Below are 7,191 nucleotides of genomic sequence, written 5' to 3' on the forward strand. Positions count from 1 at the left end.
CCCTGGAACATGTGCAAATTCATCACATGCTGGAGAGCTATGATGCACCTTCTCTGCCCCAGCTAGACCTCCTATTTGCATGGTGGTTTTTAGTTTCAAACCTCTTTCAATAGTATTGCCTCATTTAATCCTCCTACTAATTCTTCAAAGTAGGTTTAACAGATGTAAGAATCACAGAATATTAGAAGAGGACAAATGGTTTCATATTTAAATGTTGGGGTTTGGAATAATTCTAACAACTACAGGGTCCTCATCTTGCTGGACCTCTCTCCCATCTCTGAGCCTTGCTATTTTCATAAATAAAATAGAGATACTCCTAGCACCTTCCCCAGGATCTGTGTAGATTAACTGAGATATGGCACAGAGAGGTATAGACAATTTCTAGGCCACCCAGCTATTGAATGGCAGGTGCCCTGCAGCAGGCTCATGCCCTTTCCACAGCCCACGCACTCTCTTATGTCCTGTACGCTTCTTTCAGTGATGAGAAAGTGAAGATACAGGAGGAGTAAGTGACTTGCTTTGGGTCACAGAGCAAGCACAGGGCATAATACTCCAATATCACATGGACAAGAAGGAGGGCTGGGTGGTGTCGGCAATCCAGCTCTCAAGTCAGATCTGGGTTCCCATCACAGCTCATCCTTTCTTGTAAGAATTGTAACCCTGGGTGTGTTCCCTTACCCTCTCCACCCCAGCTTCCTTACCTATAAAACAGGGTCAACAAAAAATGCTCACTTCAAAGTTTTGATGGGAGTATTAAATGAGTGACTGTGCATAGGACCATCGCAGTCGTGCCCGGCACAGAGAAGCCCCCAGCCAGTGTGAGCCCTTGTTATCATTTGTCGGAATTCACCTGTGCTAGGAGCCCACTATCTGCTGGTTCTCTGTGATGGCCTTCACCCCCTGGGCATGACGAAGACCTGAGGTCTGCCTACTGGAGCCTTTGTCTGACCATCTTTTTTTGTGTTTTTGCTTTTTCATGGCATCCACTTCAGGATCTTCCAGAATCTTGTGGGGAGGGAAAGCATAAAATATAATTACTAAAGGGAGGGAGGGATCAATGAATCCTAATTAATTATACTTTAAAAAAAAAATTTGTCCCAAAAATGGCCAGCAGTGCTGAAGTAGTGTCTGTGGTCATTACCAGGGGACTCAGCAGCCATCAGCCAGTACCCCACACCCTTGTATGGGGCCCAGCCTCACCTCTGATCTTGTCCTTGCTGACGTTAGTGAGCCCTGGGCGTGGGGTCTGCTAAAGTTCACTGTGACCCTAGGCTCAGGCCTCAGCCTCTGGTCGTGAGGGCCTCGGGCTCAGTCCCACCCAGGCTATTTCACCACCCTCTGGGCCACCTCCTGGCCCGAACCCAGGGTCCTGAGCAGGGGGTGAACTGTGGCCACATGGAACAAAGACCACTAGGCTGGGAATGTTTGTCTGCATTGTTTGGGAGGCATCTGCTGTACTCCTTCCTGGGGCATCAGGCATCAAAGGATTCCCTGGCTCCCCTCTTGAAAGCTAGCCATGTATCCCTTGCCTTCCGTTAAATATACTCATAAATATAAATTAAATGAACCAGTCTTAATTTAAATGAACATGTTAATATTGTTCATTTTATATAGCCAGTGTGAATATAGGTAATTAAATATTGCTAATTTTATTATTTAGGAGGGTGATTGTGCCTTTTTCTCTTATTTATTGTGTGTTTTTAAAATTTTTGCTTTAAATAAATGCAATCCCACTTTAATGATTGGCAGATTATTAGTCACAGCCCTATAAAGAATTCCTACATATTTCTCTAAATGTGGGTAGTAAAGTGCACACCCCTCATCTTACTGAAGGTCTTCTCCAGACATTCTGCAGGTAACTGGAGACACAAATATGAACAGGCCCCATTCAGCCCTTCAGGCCCAGGCTATCTAGCAGGGGGTTCCTATTTCCCTCCTGCTGGGCCTGAAATCTCTGGAATGGGAATTGCTCATAATTAGAGAGCAAAGGCCTCCCTTTGCTCTCAAGAGAGCAGAACCACGCAGGAGAGATGACTCTTTTATTCTGAAAAGCTTCCCAAAAACTGAGCCTGACAAAAACAATCTAACATGTTAGAAGAGGTCGAGTGTATGCAAAATCGCTTGGAAATAGGTCCTGTTCCCAGAGCAGCTTTTAAAAGCATGGTGGGTGGCAGGGGAATAGGAAAGGGAAGGAAGGATATAAAGGCAACCAGAACCCAGGAGCACTTGATCCCTGAGGAATGAGCTTGTAAGGAAAGCAACTAAACAAAAAGTCAGGACTACAATGCCGCTTGGACAGGGTCGCCACTTTTCCCAGAAACACTGTCTTTGGAAGATGAGGTTGATAGTAAAACACACAGGCCCTGCTTGCTTGACCTACATCCCGCACCCTGGAGGTTCTATTATAACAGTTGCATCTGTTTAGATTTGTTCTCTCTTTTCTCTGTCCCATCTGCGAGAGGTGGCACCCTTGTAGCTTCCTGTGTTATGATTCTCTGATATGTTTGGGCAAGTACTATGTTGTCTGGTTTTAAAAACGGAAAAACAAAGAGTTCAGTGACTGACTTGGAAACACACATATAAGTCATCAATGGATCTGAAACTATCCAGTCTCCTGACTGCCATTTAAATATTCTTTTCAAAAGCCAATCCTTAAAAAACTCATCATTCTGCAGAAAAGGCTTTTTCCCTGTGTTGGGAATTCATAATCACCATTTTCTCGAAGAATCCAATAATTAGCCTCCTGTGTGATCTCTCTAGTTTCTCTACATTTTATCGAGTGTTGTCTGAAATATAAGAATCTGAAACCCAAGTTTCAATCATCTTGTCCCCAGCAACTGTTTTACTCTCAAGTTCCTCATCAGGTCAGGACCATTGTCCCATTTCATGGCATGGTTAGGAAGTCTAGCCAGCAGCTTTCAACCAGCAAGTTCTTTCAAAGCAAGTCATAATTTGCTCCATTGCTAAACAATCAAAGGTCCAGATGCACTCTTTTGTTCTTATCAGCAGAACCATGGCATAAGCATCCCTCCAAGTAATTTCTAACATCTTTATCATCGAGGCTGCCCCACACGATTTCCCCAGAAGGTTGTGCTGAGGTCCTCTGAGTCTTGGCCTGATGATCAGTCCTTAGGGCTCTGCACGGCTGTGTCTTTATTCCAACACTCACTGAACAAGGTCATGTGCACGTTATCTCTCCTCCTTATTGTAAAAATAAAAGCATAGAATCAAATTTAACTATTCCTTGGTGAACACCTGCCATCTGTCAAGCATCCTGTAGGTATTTTAACACACATTGTCTCACCCACTCTGTGTGTAGGCAAACTCAGCTTCTTTTCTAGATAAAAACCTTGAGCTCAGACTTGCCAGCTCCCTGTCTTCTCACTCCTTGCATCTCTCTAGTCCCTCCTGGAAGTTATCCGATCCTCTCCTCTGCCCCAACTGTCAGAGGTAGCAGGCTTCTAGCTCCTACATTATGATTCTATGATATGTTCAGGCAAGAAATACGTTATCTAGTTTTAAAGGCAGAAAAAACAAAGAGTTCAATAGCTTATCCAAAAACACACATATTAGTCATCAATGGATATAAAGCCATCCACTGTCTTGACTCTCATTTAAGTATTCTTGTCAAAAACTGATCCTTAAATATTTCATCATTCTTCAGGAGGGCTGCAGGAACTTGGACTACTACATGTAATAACATACTGGTCATCACTCTTGGCAAATATTGAAAGCTTCACTTGGTCCCTGACACCTAAAGGATAAAGAATAGCTTGATGATCTGATGTGAGGTAAGGAAAGTGGAGATGGGTAGCCTATATTCACAGTTTTGAAAAAGATTTATTGCATTAGGAGCCCTGTGGGAAATCTTGCTGTTCAGAAGATGAGGCCACAGTTGTGGAACCTTAGACCCCTGGAGGTGTCAGTGACCTCACAGATCACCACATCCAGCTTGAGTCCACCAGACATTTTTGCTCCTTAGCAAGGTCTTCTAGAAAGCAGAGCCAGAGTCAAGGATTAAAGCACTAGTCCTTAACTTGGGAGGTAAAAATCCAAAGGTGTGTACAAGGAAACAAGACAAGGGAATGAGAGGAGCCACGCGGTGGGGTGTGCCGCCTGCTGCTCCATGACAGCCATGAAGAAACTCAGCAGTGGCGTGGCAGGTGTGTCCACAAGGCACAGAGCATTTTTCCGAGAGGTTGCTGAAATTAATGACTTCTTTGGGGTATTTCACAGATGAAAGAAAGCAAACAAGTTTGTCTGCTAAGCTATCTCTCTTCTCCCAGTTCTTACTAGTCAAGTTTCACCACGAGGCAAGATATTTCCCTCACACTTCCCAGTAGCAACACTGGCTCTTCGGTGAAAGTCCAAGGCACATGAGATTACACTGATTCATATCTAGAAGAGGAGTGGTGGTTTGACACACGTGGGCTTGGCCTTTGGGCACATGAGCCTTGGAGCCCAGGGTGCAACTCAGACACCAATCTGCTCAGGGATCATGGCAGAAATGGCCCCAGGAAGTGGGAAGTGTTTTTGGACAGCAGGAGGCAGTTATGGGACTCTGAGAAGGTGCACAAGATTTAGGTCCAAAACATCTACTAAGTGATCATTCAGCAACTAATGTACATCTCCAATATGGAGGACCTCATTGCTTCATCAAGAAACCTCTTTTCTTTTATTAAGCAAAAATCTATGATCCCTTAGATATTTAGCCTCTTACTCTAGTTATGTCCTCCCAGAACCATATAGAACAATTGTAATCCATCATCCGCATGATGGTTCTTTTGTCTGTTTGGGACTTCAGGCGTAGAGCTTTGAGTTCCATGGTATTGTTGGCCTGCGCAGGATCTCATGTCACTCTTCCATTCCTCCCTCCTCCTTATGCCGCAATTATGAGGTGCTTTATGTGTATCTGATTATTTGAATGTCTTCTCATAAAAACTATGTTGTTTTGTGTGCATACACTTTTAATTTACATGAAGGGATTGTGCTCATGGTATTTTTTTACTTTTTTCACTCAGTTATGTTTTTAACATATAGCCATATTGCTGTACTATTCATCCAGGAATGAACACCTACTTTGCCTCTTATGCCTATGCAAATAACAGGTTTTAATGCTTGTTATTTTATAGGAGTGTGTTAGAATTTTTCTAGAATACATACCCAGAAGTGGTATATATTCTAGAAAATATATTTCTGATGGAGTTGCAGGGTCATTTGGTATAAATATACTTAGATTGACTAAGTACTTCCGGATTAATCTCCAAAGCAGCTGCCCTGTCCATATTTTCACCAACAGCACATGAGATTCCCATATTCCTACATTTTCACCAATATTTTCACTTTCTCACTTTTTCAATTGACATTTCTCATTTAAGTGCAAAGAAATGTTATCATTCTAGTTTATGATTTCCTAATCACTAATAACTTTGAATATCTTTTTGTATGTTTGTCAGCCTTTTGGACTTTTCTTCCGTGAATTACTTGTTATATATTTTTTTGGTTGGGTCATCTTTTACTTATTCTTGATAGATTCCTAGCTAGCAGAGATATTAGCCTCTTTTTTTAGTGTATTGATTGCAAATATCCTCTCTTATATTTGCATACCTGCTTGTCTTGTCCATGGTGTCCTTCATTGGACATGAATTTTTAATTTTAATATAATCGTTGTGCCTTATGGTTTTCTGCTTTTAAGGTTATGTTATGTTTTGTTTTTTTCACCTTCAATGGGTAATATGCCAATGCTGTAATAAGGCTTGAAGGAGGCACATTTCACACATTAGTGTGAAAAACCAATCATCGTGCTTATGATACACAAAAGGATCTAAGGTTATGTTTAAAAAGCCTTTCCTCCTCCAGAAGTCAGTACTGCATTCTTCTACATTATTTGATTATTTTATAGTTAATATCTCCATTTCTTAGGTCTTTTGCCCATCTGCAATACCTCTTTCTAAATGATGTTGGGTAAGAATCTGGTTTTATTTTCCTCCATAAAGAAAGCCACCCAGGGATGTGTTGGAGCAGCTTGTGCCACGTGGCAAGAGCCAATTGTTAAATATTGAGGAATTTTGCAAGCTGGTTGCTAAATTGTTGGCAGTTTGAAATAGGCTGTGCTGGGAGTTTTTATACCATGGGAATTATCAATAAATCAAGTATTTTTTCCTTTAGGGGACTGGTTTACCACTACACCATTGAAATGTCTACTGAATCTTCCTTTCTTTATTGAGCTATACTGCTACTTTTATCATATATTAAGTTCCCATATACAAGGGATCTTGTCTGAGACCTTTTATGCCATTTCATTGGCTTGTCTGTCTATTCTTGCCTGGTGCCATACTGTTTTTATTACTGTGTCTTTGAAGCTTATCTTAGTGGCTCATAGAGCAAGATCCCACTCTGTGCTGCTCTTTTTTAAAGTTGACTTAACCCTTCATAGACTATTACATAGTAGAATATTATGTCCTAAACCATTTTAGAATAAGTTTAACAAGTGCCTTAAAAATATATCTGGCATTTGATTGATGTTTTGAAGTTATGAAACAATGTTGGGAGAATTGATATTTTCAAAAAGTCATTCCATCCAAGAACATGATTAACTCTCTATTTATTCAGAATCTGTTGTACAAAGTTGAACTAAATTTTAACATTTTTCCAAATTGCTTTTATTCATTATTTGCTAATTTCTGATGCTTTACAGATATTGTTACAATTCTGAATGGCATTTTGTTTTTTAAGAATATTTTCCAGTTGATTGTTGTTCATGCGATTAATTTTTGAATTATGAATTAATTTTTGAAACATGCAATTAATTTTTTTGAAATTTGACCTTGCCAAAAACTCTTTTTATTTCTGTTGGGTTTAGTTGAATTTTCTATGATCGTAGTGTTTTAAAATATGATAGGTTTATTTCTTCCATTTCTACCTTCACACTGCATTTTCCTTTCTTAATAATGATGGCCAGCATTTACACCACCACATTTTGCTGTAGCAGTGCTGATAAGCATTCAACAGAGCTTGGCCCAGAAATGATCTGATATTGGAACTATCATAAGGATGTTAAATATTTTAATAAATAAATATGTAAGTACAGATGTTAAATATGCTAAAGACTATAGTACAACAAGTAGACAATGATGCATGAACAGATGGTGGATGTCAGCGGAGAGATATAAACTATAACAAGAGTCAAAT

General features: G+C 40.5%; 1 non-coding gene across 1 annotated transcript; it reads right to left on the reverse strand.

Moving 5' to 3' along the window:
* Nucleotides 1–5,721: 5,721 nt before the first annotated feature.
* Nucleotides 5,722–5,824, reverse strand: LOC115834989. Its single transcript, XR_004029969.1, has one exon. It is a non-coding gene; the product is annotated as a small nucleolar RNA U13 (small nucleolar RNA).
* Between the last annotated feature and the right edge of the window lie 1,367 nt (nucleotides 5,825–7,191).

Source organism: Nomascus leucogenys, chromosome 4 (genome assembly GCF_006542625.1).
Source record: "Nomascus leucogenys isolate Asia chromosome 4, Asia_NLE_v1, whole genome shotgun sequence".
Lineage (NCBI taxonomy): Eukaryota > Metazoa > Chordata > Mammalia > Primates > Hylobatidae > Nomascus > Nomascus leucogenys.